Source organism: Bactrocera tryoni, chromosome 1, assembly GCF_016617805.1.
Source record: "Bactrocera tryoni isolate S06 chromosome 1, CSIRO_BtryS06_freeze2, whole genome shotgun sequence".
Classification (NCBI taxonomy): domain Eukaryota; kingdom Metazoa; phylum Arthropoda; class Insecta; order Diptera; family Tephritidae; genus Bactrocera; species Bactrocera tryoni.
In genome coordinates, this window is record NC_052499.1 from 63,963,161 (window position 1) to 63,982,088 (window position 18,928).

Below are 18,928 nucleotides of genomic sequence, written 5' to 3' on the forward strand. Positions count from 1 at the left end.
TAACACATGTCGAATGTTTAAGCAATTAAAATGCTTGAGTACTACTATGCTTTTCATTGTATCCACAATTTTGCAGAACTATGCGAATATGCCGATTTTAAAGCATTGAAATGAGAAGCCAAGATTGCACGAAAGATTTACACTCTTTTTGAGAATTCGCATGTTGTTCTCAGCGTTCTCGACTTTTGGTTTTATATTTTACTGCTGATAATTTTCGCTTGGCGCAGTTCCAAAATGCTGCCATGCTTCATTTCAGTTCTATATGTATATGCTTGTGTGTGTGTGTGTGCATAAATGCGGTTCAATATGCATGAAAGCCACACGTCATACGAGTACCTCTATGGCAAGTTGTACAAGACTTTATGTATACATACACATATACACTTATATATACATATAACGTCATACGTGAAAATCTACCTCTTCACTTTTTGGCTAGTCCAATACAGGGTCTTTCCCATATACATACATATGCTTATGCACGCGCAATTTAGCATTTTCCACTGAATTTTTCGGGGACTTTTCTCCTTCTCTATATTCAACCGCAAATGTGAAATGGTCACAATGAAACTACTCGAACCGCAACAGTCGAGTGCAAGCAAAACATTTCACTGGTGTGTCTACCTATGTGTCTTGGCTATGTTCGTATGTGTGTGTGCCTCTTAGACGGCGCATGGTTGCCGCTGATAATAAGCTTGAATGTGCTGCTGTGACGCTCGATAGAGGTCAATAGAGAGCAAGCGAGTACTTTCCGCTCAGCTTGTTTTCTTTAAGTGAAATAACATTTTACAAATGCTTTGATTTTTGGCTTTGTGGTTTGTCATAAATTTTAAATTTTGTGCCGTTTTATCGAAGCATGCATTCAGTCGTTTCGGAAAATTTAAAGCAAAATGTGTAGTTTAAAGAAATATATGGTGGATTTTAAGATTTCCTTTAAAATTTTCAAGTTCAAATGTTCATTCCAGTTCTTTTCTTAACACACTACTATTTCTAACACAGTTATAAGTTGCATATCTTCACCTAAAATGCAAAAGAATATCAACATAAAATAAATAAAAATTGAGTTTTCTATTGATACGATTCACTACATCATTTTATGTATGTAATATCGTAAAATTTCAAGCTTCAAGCCGTCAGATATAACCAATATTTAATCATTTTATAACCAAAACTCTAATCTTGTTTCAATGTGAGTGGCTTCTATTATATCGTTTTTCCTTCACCTGTCAACTTATGAAAAGTGATGTTACATTATTTTGCATTTTAAGTGACGATATACTCATTCCTCACACGTTCCAAACTATAAACTTAATAAAATACATTCCCTTCATCGAATGTCCTTCCACTTCCTACTAGTAAAATTTACATAACCTCTCATTGCGCGTTATTTCAAGAGAGCATATATACAGACAAATACCCACGTAGTCACATAATCATAATCCGATTAGGAAACATAACGAGCAAAATGTAAAAAGTTGCGACATTAAAACCTGAAACTTTCACTACTTTTTCTTCGTCTTCCTCTCAACACAACACTCACAACTCCACCGCCGCAGAGTTGATATGCAAATTGACGGCTATGTCTTTTAATCGTGAAAATTAAAACAATAAAAAACCTTTATACACCAAGCGATTTGCATTTGATATGAGGTGTGAATGGCTTATTAGTGCAGCGATTAACAGACTACAAACTTGAGCAAAGTGTTATAAAGATACATATGCACACACATGTATGTGTATATATGCATATATATGTGTATATGGATTGTCCTCATTTTAGTTATGTAATCGTTACGTATGGGTTATGTTATAATAAGTATACTTACATATGGAATGGTAGTTTGACAGATATTTTTAGTAGAGGACGGTGCGTATGAGTAACCTTCGAATTCTTTTCTATTTACATGTGGTGGAACATCCAATTTGTTAACCTAACGGTTGTTTGTATAGCCTAAAAATAATAAAGTTATATGCACAAATAATAAGGATGACAAGACGAGTTAAATTGTCAGTGCCCGTCCGTACGATAACATGAGTAAAAATGTATGAAACTTGGTATTCCTTTTCAAAAAAGGGAGGACATATTCGTGCTAAGTACGAAATTAAGATAAAAAACTGCGATTTGGCACAAGTCATCGCAGAAGAAATGAGATTGTAAACGCCCACTTTTAGTTAAAATCACATATCGCGGAATCTGCTCAGCCGAATTCAAGCGAATTCGAGAAGTAAAATTCTTCGAACCTTCCCATGTTCGGGGACATTTCCGCCACTCCAAGGGCTAAATGGCTGATTAACAATTTTACTACTCTGAAAAAATATAAAGTAACAAGAAAAACTCATTCACTCAGATTCTTCACAAACAATCAATCGATCTGGCAAAGGCATGATAGATACACACTTTTCTAGAGAAGTATTGGAGGGATTTTAACTGAGTGGATAATATCAAAAGGAATGGAAAATCGTATTGACTGCTTGGTGGGTAGATTCAAAGACATTTTGGTTAATGACAACGTCTTGGGACGATTGAAGCTCAAAGGTAAACTTGTTCACTGGTAGTGCCATTGGGGGCAGAAACAAAAGTCAAAAGACAACAAGTTACGGGCTACTGCATTGAAAACATTATAGAACTGCCATGTAGACCAATAACCCATAGGCGAATGCGAGCTCTGAACGCTGTTTTTTGACACTTCGTCGCATAAAAATGCGGCTGAGGACGAACATGCTTCAAAATAGATTGATCAACCCGGCGTTGCTGCACACGCGTCATGACATTGAAGTCACTGCAGAACAAGTTCTCGAAAGATTTTCAAAACTTGGTCCACATCGTTTCGTTCTGTGTAATTTTTCTGTTCAATACACTAATTGAGTACAGTAATATACATTGCTACTATAAAGTATGTCACCCGCATGTCTACGATTTATAATGTGTTCCACCATGATTTTTAACTGTATAAAGACTACTATGTTTAATATACAAATCTTAATGTTTCAAGTGAATGTTTATATAAAAACATGTTGCTGGATCCGCCCCTGAATTAGCCCTTAATTATTGTAGAACGATTTGCCTTTTGCTTCAAAATAGACCTCAGTTTCGGCGATTACTTCTTCATTCGACGAAAATTTCTTCCCAGCGAGCATTTTTTTCAGATCTAATAACAGAAAATAGCCTCTGTTGGCCAGATCTCGAGAATACGGTGGATGAGAAAGCAATTCAAAGACCAATTAATAGATTTTTTTTTCATCGTTTTCCCTGATTTGCAAATGCTGCCATTTTTGGCCGATTTCGTCTTTGAAACCGTTTAACGCTATATAATGGTTTTTGATGAGAGTCCCCCTTTTCTCAAGATAGTGGACAAAAATTATTTCATGCGAATCTCAAAATTGCCATGACCTTGACAGCCGACTGTTACGTTTTTGTCTATTGGACTTCTGAATGAATTGATCCATTTATCCATTTTAACTCGGGATTATTTTTTTTTAACATCGCCGAACACTGCATCGAATCATCAACTCTTCGTTGTTTTTGGTCAAGAGCGAGCTCGCGTGGCGCCCACTTTATACAGAGCTTTCTTATACCCAAATATTCGTGAATGTTTAGTTGATATCTTTTGAGCGCCTGCTATCTCGAACAACTTCACTTTACGGTCATCCAAAACTGTTTTGTGGAGTTTTTTATTGACTTCGTCGTTAACAATCTCGTTTGTGCGTCTACCGCGTTCGCCGTCTTTATGTGGTGCTTATTACATCACGTCTAATTTTAGCATACTAATCCTTCATGATTGATTTTCCTGGAGCAGTGCCTCGAAACTCATCATCAAGCCGAGTTGCTTCAATTGTATTTTCCCCTTCAAAAAGGTGAAATATTCACAGTATTTTATTGGCATGTGAAATTCATTTATACCCATTTTTTCACAATAACAAAAGTTCCTTCACTCAAAATGCTATAATTTACAAACCGATCAGAAAGACAGCTGCAGAATTTAGACAAGCGCTTTATGAAGATTAGGGCTAACAAAATATCATATGGATTTAATTCTATTAGCGCCATCTACCAATGTGTCCCGCTGGAGCCTTTCAATTGACCTGTTACCCTCTACAGGGTATAAAAATTAAAATGGAAAACTAGATAAATTCTCCTGATGGAGGATAAGTATGCCTCTTGAACCTTTTTATTTTTAGTGTAAAAATACAATAAGCTTGCGCTTTAAAATATTCTATATATGTAAGCACAAATACTGCAGTTGCAGCAAAGCCAAAATTGAAAAGAATCGAATTCAATCGAAGCTAAAATAGTAAAATAGATTTGCATAGTATGAAGTCATTGTGGAGAGTAAAAATAAAATCAAACAAATTTATAATGCTTCGAATAGCACTTTAAATCATTGTAGAGTGAGTAGTGAGTGCTGAGTGGGGAATGGGCATTGGTGAGGGGCAAGCGCAAGCCAAAGACATAATTTGCAACAAATGAAACCAACTAGAATTTCCATAATGAGTAGACGACGAACAGACGGCTCGAGTGCCGGTGCTGCTGAATTCCGAAGGGCTACCAGTTTGTGCTGATAGTTGAGGTTTAACGGTAAAAACGCACACAACCATTCGCACTTTTGGGCTTGTGTGTGTATGTGTGTCGACTATTAGTGTGGTGACATATCGAAAATCTATGAAAAGAGTTGACAAATTGGAAGTCACGTATACCGTATACCCACAAATAACGGTAAGCAAGCTTCGTGAGTTTAGTTGAGTCTATTTGTGTTTGTGTGCCTGTGTATGTGTGTTTGATTTTCTCTTTCAAACGATTTAATGGCATGATATTTGAACATTTTAGGCGTGCAGTGCGCCGTCGATTCACCAGAATGCCATGATTTGACCCCAGGCACACATATTTACATTTACTTTACTATACTATATATATTTTCAGCGAGCATGTGGTATGCTGTAGTAGAAGTTTTCCATTTGTAAGTGACTGGTTCGATGTATAACGGAACTGGTTTACTTATTGTCAAACAAAATGATAATATGAATAAACAAAATAAATTCAAAATAAGAGAAAATTCGGTTGCGCTGACACTATAATACTCCACACAAATACGAAATATTTATTAAAAGAACACCTATTTTCGGTGGAGTTATCACTATCTTACGATGCAGCAGATGTTCCATTGCCCGGCCATGAAGAAGTTCGAATAGCAATTACCCGTCTGAAGAACAATAAAGCGGCGGAGGCCGATGGATTGGCGGCTGAGCTATTCAAACACGGCAGCGAAGAAGGATGAGGATGATAAGGAGCATGCATCAGCTTCTTTGTAAAATATGGTCGGACGAAAGCATGCCCAACGATTGGAATCACTCGCTGCCCTCTGACTTGTCGACTATAGGCCAATATTTCTCTTTTTTTATTTAATCTAATACTATAAAGGGTTACTCACTGGCTCCGGCGACCACAATAATGAATATTACTTTTCGATAATTTTTAGTCAAAATAGCTAACCCAATACCCGAACCAATATACTGACGAAATTTTCGATTGATATTCCGTCTGTTAGATTTGACTTGAGCTGCTCCGTTTAAACCGCGAGCCAAAACCGAATTGAAAAAAATCGATGCCAGGCTCGTATCAAGAACAGTCAGAGCTACATTACCGGAACGGACTGGATTTTTATCCGGCCATGGACTGTCAATCTAGTAGCACATTTCCAAATTATTTCAAGAAGAAGCCGGTACAACAACCACACCAACATGACGTCGATACGTAGAATAGATGCTAGCTGATGATCATATATTCATCAAATGTTCAAAAATCCAGCGAACGTCGCTCCAAAAATGAGCCGCAACCAAAAAGGCATCATCGGTCGGTCAAGAATCAAGATGATGCAAACCGCGAATTCCGCGGATCAAAGGATGCTTCGGGGAACGCTTTAACAATCCATTGTGTCCATTGAAAGACATTCGCTGAAGACACTTAAGGCCATCCCAGCTGAGGCAGATGTATGGAAAATTGGTATTGGCTCCAAAGGATCACATTTTGAAATGACCCACGGACTTCCAAAACATATAAATATTAGCGTCCATGAGAAAGTTAAAATTTATATCAAATAATATTAGATATATTGAGCAAAAAAAAAAATACCTCGTCTCAGCGGAAATATAGATAAAAATCTCGAATAGCCTTCACTACTTCCAGTATCCGTATTTGTCAAAGCTGCATTCCCGTCTAACTTTCTGGAAGTAAATCTCGCAATAACGTAAGTTCACTTTACTGCCCAATGTGACTACTTTGGCCGCTCTCTGCGGGGTGAATACATATATTTTCTACACAAGTTGGCATTTTAAGTGAATGTTGGGGAATATGTAAAATATATAGGTACATTTATTGTCACTATAGCAAATGTCATATGAAATACTTATGTGGAGCATAACAACCAAACCGATATAACCATCGCTGACGGCGGCTCGTTTTCAACACTTGCTGCGTGTGCAATATTAAAGTGTCATGTCAAAGCGTTTAGAATTTTATGGGCCACAAAAATGACACCACATGTGACGTGTGAATGATGACACCCGACTGCTGTGCGCTGCCGCACATGTTGCCACACACTCCATAGCCAAATATATGTATGTATATATGCATAGTAATATAGGCATATATACAGCCACAAGCACTTGACAACAACTAATACAATTACGCGATATGGCTTATGGAGTATTTGTGTGAAGGGAATATAGGCCTGCAAACTGAAATATGTGTGGCAACCACGTGTCAAGTGTTATCTTGTGTGCGGGTCGTCGCATTTTTGAGTTTTGCAAATTCAATCGAAAAAGTATACTGTTTCAGCACATTTTCAATAAATGCGAAATATTCGTCTCGTTAAAATGTTGCAACAGCTGTTGTTTGTTGTTCGATTGTTGTACAAGTGTTTTTGCCAGCGAGTGGCATATCGAAATTAAGTAGGCTCATTCAGGTGCAAAAGTTGTACGCGCGTTGGAAAATTTAATAAAATATTCTCATGAATTTAGTAGGCGAATTAGAGTGATATAGGTTTGCTTAAGCATCTGCTTAGTTATCTTTAAGCTATATGTTTTGGTGTAAAAGAAGCGACGAAATGAAAAACGTTGCCTACAATTAGGCTGATTGTTAAAATAAAGTAAACGCGTTCGAGACATTCGTTTTTAAATGTCAAAGGTTTATAATGAAGTTTATAATGTGGCATTTGTGGTTGAATTGTCATTATCGACAATTTCGTGGATTTGGCTAGTTTCGCTCTATAATTCTTTGTATGAGTTAGCAAGTAAGGAATGGATAATTTCAGGTGCAATGGAATATTTTAGTTAGGGGTAGTAATGAACCGACTGAGCTATTCAAATACGGCGTCAAGGAACTGATTAGGAGCATGCATCAGCTTATTTGTATAATATGGTCGGACGAAAACATGCCCGACGATTGTAGTTTAAATGTGCTCTGCTTAATCCACAAAATGATAGGAAGGAACATCAAGGTTTCAGACAAGGCGGCCACCTTTCTTGCGACTTCTTCAATCTATTCTTTAATAAAATAATTCGAGCTGCAGAACTAAAAATAGAAAATACCATCTCCTATACGAGTGTCCAGCTGGTAGTGAATGACGACAAGACGAAATATCTCCTGTTATCAAACAGTGTTATCGTTGCTCTCGCGGGTTGGCTCCCAGGTCACTGTTAACAGTCATAACTTCGAAGTCGTAGAAAATTTCCATTATCTTGGAACCAGTATTAACAGCAACAACAATGCCAGCCTCGAAAACCAAAGTATAATAACTATTTCCAACAAGTGCTACTTTGGACTAAGTAGGCGGTTGAGAAGTAAAGTCGTCTCTCGACGAACCAAAACCAAATTCAATAAGTCACCCATTATTCCCGTCCTGATATATGGTGCAGAGGCATGGACGATGACAACATCTGATGAGTCGACGTCACGAGTTTTTGAGAGAATAGTTCTGCAGAAGGTTTATGGTCCTTGGAGCATTGATCACGGCGAATATCGCTTTCGATGGAACGATGAGCTGAATGAGATATACGACGACATTGACATAAAAACGAATTAAAAAACAGCGGCTAATCTAGGTCATGTCGTCTGAATGGTTGAAAACACTACATCTCTTAGAATATACGACGCAGTACCAGTCCGAAGAAGATCTCCACCAATTTCGCAATGTGATATTGGAATAAAAGATGATAGTCACTTACTAAATTTAGTCGAAATCGGTCGGTCGGCTCCCGAGATATGAGATTTCACCAAAAAGTGGGCGGTGCCTGGCTCCCATAAAGCTTTCTTATATCATCTATGAGATAAATTTTAACATCTCTAGAGCTGGAATCTCTAGAATCCGAAAAGTTAATATTACTGGAATTGAAATAGGCTTATGATAATTTTTTGATGTAGCAAATTACTTAGCATCTTTTCATTGGGGTGTTTTTTTTTACGGGACGGGTCCCAAACCCAGCGCACAACCCTGCGGAGGGGATGTTTCGTCTTCTCACTTTAGCCCGCCTTCGAACGGATGTTCTTAGGCTACCCAGAGGATACTTGGTCAAAGACCGGAAGTTGTGAGCTGCTTGAGCCATGTGTAAAAGAATCGTTTCTGGCCACTCCCAAGTGAATGGCGATCAGAGAACTTTCCTCACTTGCGTGAACTTCTACACATGACTCCATCCTCCACAAGAGACAGCGGCTACGCTGGCTAGGTCATGTTGTCCGGATGGACGAAAACACTCCAGCTCCAGTATTCAACGCAGTACCCGCCGGGGGAAGCAGAGGAAGAGGAAGACCTCCACTCCGTTGGATGGACCAAGTGGAGAAGGACCTGGCTTCGCTTGGAATATCCAACTGGCGCCACGTAGCGAAAAGAAGAAACGACTAGCGCGCTGTTGTTAACTCGGCTATAATCGCGTAATCGGTGTCTACGCCAATTAAGAAGAAGAAGAATTACCTAGCAATACTGTGGTGAACAAACAAATTATTAATTGTAAAGATTCAGCGACTTTTCAGCAGCTTCCAGCGGTACAGTTATCTGACATTGTAATTCATCTGAGCTACTTCAGTTCTATGCTGAGCGGTTATAATGAAGCCCACATATTTCTAAAGATACTTTCTGTATGTCAACGACATTGTTGCACATGTAAAATTCGGTTGTTAAATTAGTAAAGTTCATGGGACGCTCATAAACACACATACATTGTATTTATATATCATTATGCATGTATATGTGGATATGTGCACACATTTGTTTATTGCGTAACACTGTAAGTTTTTACCTTCACTCGTAAAGGTAAGGGCTTGGGTGTCTGCATATTCATAAAGTGAGTGCAATGCGTAAGTCGTAAAACTGTTTTACGACATTTCTGGCACAAATCGTGGCCGGGAGACACCCAAACCCGACGTAAAATCATAAATACACTAAAAGGTATATATGTATTATATATACAGGGTGAGTTTGGCAGGTGAGTGCGCTGAATAATTTTGTATCCATTGCATAGTGCTCACACACACACACATATACATATATATATAGATATATATATATACAGGCGCAAAAATATGTGTAACACGTGTCCGCGCATAGACTTAGTGGGTTTGTGCAACGTGCTATGCTGGGGCATGCTTGCTTTAGGTGCCACAAATTTATGACTCTTTGACAAAGTGGCATTAAAGCTGAGCCAAAGCTGCTGGCAACGCAATGCCAGCAAAAACAACAACTTTGAATTACCGTTTTGTGGCAAGTGAAAGCAAATTGGCTACACGACGAAAAGGTAAATGTGAAAAAAGTGTCTTCCCCAAAATACACTGACAGTGAGGGGTGTATGTAAGCTGCCCTTTGGCTAAATTGTGCCAACTTTTATTTGTTTGCAACATTTTTATAGCAGTTGTGCCGTTATGCATTTACTGTTGCAAGCTTTTTAAGATGTGTTTCTACCCGAAAAAAGCATTTGTTTTGTTAAGCTAAATTCTATGGTTTTAAATTGATGAATTTGTGCGCATATTGGTTGTTGTTGTACGGATAAGCACATGAAGAATTGCTTTGGCAGGATTTTTACATATGACAGTTAAGTCGATTTGTATACCCTGAACAGGGCATAACAAATTTTCCACGAAGTTTGCAATATCCAGAAGAAAATGTTGGATACCCCATAATATACATATGTGTATACCTACAAGTATATAAATGATCACTATATCATGTAGCTGCCATACAAACTCAATGCTCAAGCTAAGTTCTTGTAACATAGTTTCATGAAATTTAGCCCTACCCAATATTCGCGGCGTTTGTGTTCCTCTCATATTAATTTTAGGGGTCGGGTCCCTGCGAAACTCATATGGTTATGTAGAATAATGTTAAGTACAACCATCAGCTCAGTCAAAATCGGAAATGACCTCTACGAGCCTTTCGATGCGAGACGAGGTTTTAGACGGGGTGATTCCATCTCGTGCGTCTTCTGCAATGTAATGCTGGGAAAAGTGACACGCGCCGCTAATCTGAACCGCAATGTCACTGTTTAATCTAAAAGTACAATACTACTGGGGATATACAGATTATATTGAGATCGCAGCCAGCAGCATACCTGTTTCCAGTCTAGGAGGGAGTGAAAGAGGTTGGTGACAGAAGGCAAGACAAAGTACCTAGATGCCACATACAAAAATTCGCAGCATCTTGGGAAGTCCGTCATTGTTGGCAGCTGTTTATTTGAAAAAGTTAAAAAGCATAAATTCCACCAATAATCTAAGACATAGACGATGACGAACGGATGATGACTTGGAGCATTTGAGAGAACTTCTTGCGAATTTATTTCTTAAATATGGATTGAGCAATTTTATTCGGACCTTTTGTACGTTATTGAGCACACTTTTGACAACATAGCCTTACGAATTGAACACGGTTCCAAGAATACCGAAGCGACACCCGCACTGTAAAATGGAGCAAGACCTCTTGCTTAAGATAAATAAAAATATTATCAGACAATTTTGTGAGTATTGTGTGAGCACGCGCCAACGATGGCCACCAGCAAAACGAAAAATTTTCTTTTAACAAAGCAGAGTAATTTTGATGATAAAGTGACCCAACGCTCTGCTAGTCGAATAATCGAAAATATCAACAAAATAAAGGAAATGAAGGAGTCTAAGCGTTATGTAAGCACTACTTCGATCGCTCAGGAGCTAAACATTGCATAGGAAAAAACAGTTTTGAAATTTAAACGAGGCTAGATACACAAACAAAGCTCGACTATTCTTTCTGGCTATGGCTAATGATACTGCTGGTGAAAAGTTTGCTTCAAAACAAGTTTGTGAAAATCGACGGTTCCAGGCTTTAACCAATAGAGGCGAGGGCTTTCCATAAAGGTAATGATACGAAGTTATTTTCAAAATGGAGGCAAGTTTTCGAAAAATGGTGCAAATTCTAACTGTGCTAAATGAAACCGTTAATTATGCAAAAATAATGAATGTCTTTTTACTAGACCTTATATGTATAGTATTACTATAACTAAACAATAAATTATTTCGTACCAAAAATATTTAGATCTTCCAATCATCTTGGCGCTTCTTGTGTAAATCTGAAGAGACATAGAAATCAGAAGGTCAAAGATTGATTACATTGATAAATGAGATTTGATTTTTATTAGGATTTGCCGTCTTCGAATCTTTCTTTTACCTTCCTGAAATTTTGTTCTCATTGCAGATGTTAGATGTGAAAGTAAGTTCTCGCGGTTTTTTTTACAGAAGCACTCACTATTATTGAAACGAAATGGTTACAAATGAATTATTTCAGTACTTCGAATCTAGTCACAAAATTTTTCTGGCAAAAGCCGGATACTATTACAATAAAACTGTTACCCAAAAATAAAGCCAATTCTCGATATTGTTATATGAGTGGAACTGTTTCTGTGCTAGACCGTGTACCATTGAAGGTAACAAATAATAATCGGCCGGTCCATTATCTGGAGAATTTGGTGGGTAGGGTAGGACTTCCCATTTACGCATTTCCAGGTAGGTTTCAGCGGGTTTGACAACGTGATTTGTTCCTAAATCATTTCTAGCACATGGCGTCGCTATAAAATGGCTTAGCGCCATTCAGTGCTTCTAGCACTGAAAAAAGATCTTCTTCTGATGGACAGTGATACTCATCGAGCAACGTCTCGAATTCATCGTCCTTGAAGGTTTTTTGCCTTCCTTCACGCGGGCGGTCGTTAATATCGAAATGAATGTGTTTGAAGTAACGAAGCATTTGGGGTAGCATCTTTTTGAAGTTCTCGATGTGTTTCAGCCGTCGATTTCTTTGAATGAAAAATGGGACATATTCAAAAAACCAAAAGTTTATGAAACACAATTTCCTTTACAAATGTGGATATACCAAAATCGACTACTTACTGCTGGAGCCATCTATTGACAAACAGAACCTACTATTATGTCAAGAAATAATTTTTGGAGATGACATTCTTTTTCGAATGGACTAAAAGATATTAAGTGTATGATCTTCAAAACGCAATTAGTTAAGATTTGGTGAAAGTTATCATTAGCAGATAGTACAGGCTCTTCCATCATATATCAGTCCGTTTACTAAAAATTTAATTTTTGTCAAGTGGAAGTAAGCACAATTAATTTTAAACTTTTGAAAATTATTACTGTATTACAAAACCACTCACAACAGATTGAAACAGCAGCATCTATCAAGTAACTTTATAAATATTTATTGCTTTTCCTCTATCCACATATATGGTAGTTGCCCAAGTGTGATTTTTCTTGACAATATTCCGCTCTACAAATCACTTAACGGCAAACTAACGGCATAAATCACGTTTTATAGTACTTTACCCGACCAGCGTTCGAAACGCTCAACGATATTGGGTCACTCCAGCATGACATAATCTTCGCGCAGCGTTGGAAGTGTTACTTTTACACCGTTATAATTTATGAGACAACAATTTGATAGTGGAGCTTAACGGCTCGTCCTGTTTAGAGAGCATTATGTGCTAAATCACAACTTTGCTGTAACAATTTGCATTTTTATCAGTTAAACTGACGCCGGGTCCTCATATTTCTACACTTTGACGCATTTTTTATTATTCTCTACCACCTACCGGATTTCTTGTGCTCTTGTGCTTTTGCGGTCACAGCAATCGGAATTAATGCGTCCGTTTTTTATTTGCTTTTGTCGTATACCATGCCATGCCGTGCTAAGCCATTTTTTATGGCGCTTGGCTGTTGATCGTTCTCCTCTCTCTGTCTGCGTTTATTTGCGCTACGTGCTGCCTGAAATATGTCTACGCTTTGCTGATTATTGTTTATTTATCCTCTTTCAGGTCCTTTTGTATAGTAATTGTAGAAAGATAGATGATAACGTTGGCCGCTGGCATTGTGTCCGAGAATTATGTTTGTAGTTTGTTGCCATTAACGCCACATTTAACGGCGCGATTATGCGTTGTGATGTATTGTCATAATATTTTTACTCTTGCAACATGTTGCACAAGAGTGTGCATGTTTTTAGTTTAATAGTTTTTGTTTTTTGTTTGGAAAAAATTTGTGTATCAACACTAAAAATAACTGTTCACTTATTAAGAAGCAAAAAATTTAATTTTGCTCATCGGAAAGTTCAATTTAAAAAATTTGATGACTGGAAATGTTAAGTTAATGGGTATTATAGAGATTGCGGGTATTAATACCGTCTCTCCTTTGATCCTTCCAGAAATAATGGTGGCCTGGGGGAAATACCGTCTAAGCTCTGTAATACGTGAGCTAGTGCCATTGCACAGTCTGGACGCTTTCAGGTTACGCATCAGTATGAGAGGCTCACCAATTTTGAGTTTCAACTTGTGGGAGGGTACCCGTGACAGGTCGGGGGTATATAAGAAATCATATCCTGTGTTGTCAGTTGTCATCACTGTGTCCATTGAGATATCGGACCTCTCCTCCACCTGGAATTTGTTCTAATATTATTTTATTAATTTTTCTACCAATTCCTTTTTGGCGCAATGATAGTTCTTTCACACAACCACTTCTCGTTAGCCAGGTTTTCTTGTAAACTCAAAAATACCTCATTAGTAAAGTTATCTTTTTATTTGGTGGTTAGTATACGTCGGCATGCGACTTTCGCCAACCTCGGAAAGAGTTCAAACTCCTGATCATTGAGGAGCCGGACCCTCATGCTAGTATTTAGCTGTGACCGCCCTACCTTAGCCCACAACGTCGAAGCCTTGAGGCATGCTTTTATCTTATCGGCAGCGTCTGCCGGAAATCACCTGCCAGCAGGACGACCACTCCACCCCTCAAGATTAGATTGCCCCAAACGTTCAGGCAATGACTTCTAATGGTTTAAATACACTCTGAAAAAAGTCATAGGTAGTCTAATTTAGCGAAACGGTGGCTGAGCGATGATCCTTGTTTCGTTTTTGGCCAAAAAGTCTGTCACAATTATACCAGTTGCTTAAAGTCTGCTAGTCTAAAATGTGATGCCCTAAAGTTATTTAAAGAAAACTCCTTTTTTCATTCGTTGGTGGAATATTAAATTTAATTTATTTGTGACCTACATACTCATAGGTGCAAATTGAAGTGTTGCGGCTTAAGCTTCTACCATATGTATATGGTAAACTCGCAACAAGCGTTGGCTAGCCAATTTAAGTAATTATTGTAGCATGAAAATGCTGGCTAATTTGTTAAAGTTGAACGACCCACTTGTCGAAATGGTCAATACAGTTATATACTCACTCGAATGCAGTAGCCCACCACCCTGCAGACGAAGTGTCAGTGCATTCACCAGTCGGTTGGTAAATAAAGTGGGTTGAATAACAGTTTCATGAGGGCGGAATAAACTACACAAATGAGTTGTATAGTTCACTAAAAACCGGTTTTTAACAATGGTTGTGGGAAGGAAAATAACGGCAGTGAGGCAATGATGACCAATTAACGAACTAGATGTGAAGAATTTGAGACGGTAGGTGTCGGTATTTTCAACGAAATTTCGAAGAATGTTAAGCCTAAGAGCTTCAAAACTTAATTACCTCCTACGCCAGTCGTTTATCGCAGGCTTGTTAGCAGATACCATAGTATTATAGAAATCATAATACCAGATTTCCTAAACTTTCCTAGCGTTCTTAAAATACAAGTACAACACACTGAATACCTTGTATCTAAGAACTATAATCGAATAAGAAATGAAGAGCTCAAAGTACAAGTTATGAAATATTCGCTCAAGGACTATTAGAAGTTGCAATTTTTTTCTGAAATGCATTTGAAACAGCTACAATTCTATCATCCAGTAAAGTCGCAGCGTAATACATGATAATACTCCGCCAAATCCCAGGGACCTTTATTATATATTCAATTCCTGTCTCTTAAAATCCTTCTTCTTCTTCTTTATTCGCGTAGACACTGCTTACGCGGAATCAGAGCGCGTCAGTCGTTCTTCCTTTTCACTGCTTGTCACCAATTTGTGATTCCAAGATTAGCCAAGTCTTTCTCCACCTGATCTTTTCAACGGAGTCGAGGTCTTTCTCTTTATCTGCTTCAAACGGCGGGTAATGCGTCGAATATTCTCAGAGCTGGAGTGTTTTCATCCATTCGGAGGACATGACCTAGCCGCTGTCTCTTAATTCTCAATGCCGTCGCATATCTCGTGCAACTTATCGTTCTATCGACTGCGGTATTCGCCGTTGCCAATGCACAAAGAACCGTAAATCTTCCGCAGAACCTTTCCCTCGAAAACTTGTAACGCCGACTCATCAGTTGTTGTCATCGTTAATGCCTCTGCACTTTACTTGTACAACAAGACGGGTAGAATGAGGAACTTATAGAGTTTGGTCTTTATTCTTCGAGAGAGGACTTTACTCCTCAATTGCCTACTCAGTCCGAGGTAGCACATATTGGCAAGAGTTTTTCTGCGTTGGATCTTGAAGCTGACGTTGTTGTTAGTGTTAATACTAGTTCCAAGATAGACGAAATTATCTACGACGTCGAAATTATGACTATCAACAGTGACGTGGGAGCCAAGTCACGAATGCGACGACTGTTCGTTTAATGACAGGAGATGTTTCGTCTCTCCCTCGTTCACTATCAATGATATCGATGTCAACGGCGTACGCCAGCAGTTGTACTCTTTTACTTTTCTCTTAAAATTATTACTCTTTAAATTATATATTCTTATGGTAGTATGTTTAATTAACTTTTAAAAACACTAAGTTGTTGAGGACAGAATTGATACTGGCATAATTGAAACTCAAACAAACCTTTCACTCTACTTTATGATTTGTATATTAACCCTTGAATAGTACTAGAGGTCGAAAGAGGACTCGCGTTGAGTAATGTTAGGTTAGATTCTATAGCTAAACCAAGGATCGTACTTGAACCACAATAAGCAGTCCTTTGAGAAGCCATGAAAGCAGAATTACTGTTTCCGATCTTACCATATAATTTGGCAAAGCACCCTGTGGCCAAAACAATTTAATTTAGGCGTTGAATTTTTCATTTTGGTAGGATATTCGAAAGTGTGAGCTCCCAAGTGTTTAAAACTTAATCTCGCAAACCCGTGACAATCAAAAAGGAAGTGTTGAAATGTTTCCAGCTTGTCTTCTTCCTACTGTTTCTGTAGCTGGCATTCGGTAAGATTAGCAACCTTACAGTGTGGACGCCGATATATGTATCAATTGCCTGTCAGAAGCCGCTCTACTAGACAGTGGATCACAGACGCGTTCCCATTCTATTAATGACGTGTGACTTTCCTATTCAGCTCATCAGCTTTACAGTTACTTGCTATTTCGCTGTAGCTTGGTACCCATAATAGTCTTAAAAAGTGGCTCGATGACATTGGTAACGTGGTTAGGCATTCCTAAGTAGCCTTGAACGCATGGTTTGGGAGCTCAATACTAGTATCGCCGCCCTGCCAATAGAGATAGAGTCTGAAATAAGAATTTTGAACGGTTTAATTGAAAAAGCTTTATCTCCTTCGTGGGATTCAAGTTTCAAATGGAACACAGTTTGATACGCTTTATCCGATTCATTTTTGCGTCTGCCCAAGGATGCTCCTAATGACAGTACTGGTTAGTCAATACTTCTAGAAAATAAGGTTTGATGTTCCCAAGCAACCCTGAACCAAGTGGTCAAAATAATTCCGATTTGTTCACTTGCAACATGTAGGCCATGCCTTAGTCACTGTTAGCCATTAGTTTTGGCGGCGAAAACAGAAACACGAATTTTTTTGCGTGCGTGTGGGTGTAGGGGAGTGCATTTGTGCGTGTGAAGGAAATGGGTCAGTTTTTGGAGTGCACTTAATAGCGCATAGGAGCGCACACACACATATGTGCATTTGCACTCATAGGGGTGTAGCGGCTCAAGCAAGGCGGCATATACATTTGTATGTTTGTAAATAAAGTTTTACACGTGCATAAGTGTATGTGTGTGTGAGGCAGTTGGTTGGCAAATTATTGCACAAGCATGTTGGTTTGTTTTTCCACTCGCTTTTAGTTGTTATTGTTGTTTGCAAAGGTTTTGTGGCTCACGAGTAGCCGGCAAAATTTTTGAAAAGCAGCCGCCGTCGCTCGGGCAGCGCCACTCAGCGAACATTAAACATTTATAAATTAATTGCCGACAACAACTACTATGCACTATAACAGTGGCAACAATAACAACAATACAAACAACAAACACAAGTAGCATGCGAACTAGTAGTTTTGTGCAACTTTCTGTTTTCCCCGCTATTAACCGCAAGTCATCGAAGCATTTGCTTTTGTTTTTGTTATTTTTTAAGTCGCCCTTTGTTGTTGTGGTAAGGTTTTGCACTCATTTCACGATTTGCATTTCATTGTTTATTTGTGAGAACAGGTGCATGTGCTGCCATTGTTTGTTGTTGTTGCAGCTGTTTGATTTTCTGGGTATATAGGGTTCTAGGTGAATCGCTGATTTAATTGCGAGCACTACATGTTAAGCGACCACACACACACACACAAACCAACCTACATACCTGTACATACATGTGTGTGCTCTTAAGTGCGAGTGCTTGCAATTCAGCAAAATGAGCTGCAAATAAAGAGTGCTTGCAACGCCAAGCTGAAAATGCCGCAAAGTTGAATGAAAAAAATGCTGAAAAAATTCTCGTTTTTTAGACTTTTCTGCATTCAGAGCCGCTGTAATTAACTGGATTACATTAAACTCTCACGCATTTGAATTTAAATACAATTTAAGCTCATTAATGTTTAACGGGAAATTAAATATTTTGTGGCTACTAACATTTCTTATGCATTCAGCATGAGCCTCCAAACATTTTTTTTACCGTAAAAACTATTTTTATTGCAGGGAAAAAATTTGATTTCACACTTTCAAGCAATCTCGTACAGGTATCGGCTTAAAAGTTATTTACAAATTTTATTATAAAATATTTCCTGCAAAGAAGCCACTAGACTACAAAGGTTGGTCCATTTCGAGGTTCTCTACTTATTTAAAGAAAAAAGCAAAAACTTCAAATTTAACGAAAATTTTGTGTTATCATTGGAGAGAACATTCTTTGGCATTAACACATTTATTTTTTTTTTATGACTATTTCGAGCATTTCGACTGGTAACTGATGAATGATACGCGTGATGATTTTCTCCAAGGCCTGCATCGAAGCGGGATTGTCCGCTTAGACTTAGGTTTTACACATCTCCACAGGAAAAAGTCCAACGGTGTAATATCACACGATCTTGGTGGCCAATCGACCGGAACAAAACGTGAAATTATTTACTCAGCGAAGTGTTCTCTCAATAAATCCATTGATTGATCCGATGTGTGGGAAGTGGCGTCGTCTTATTGAATAATATTGCCGATATAAATTTCAGGCATCAAGAAGTCGGTTATCATGGCGTTATAACTTTCGCCTTTGACGGTTACGTTCTCGCCGTCAAGTTTTGAAGAAATGTGGACCGATGATTTCAGCGG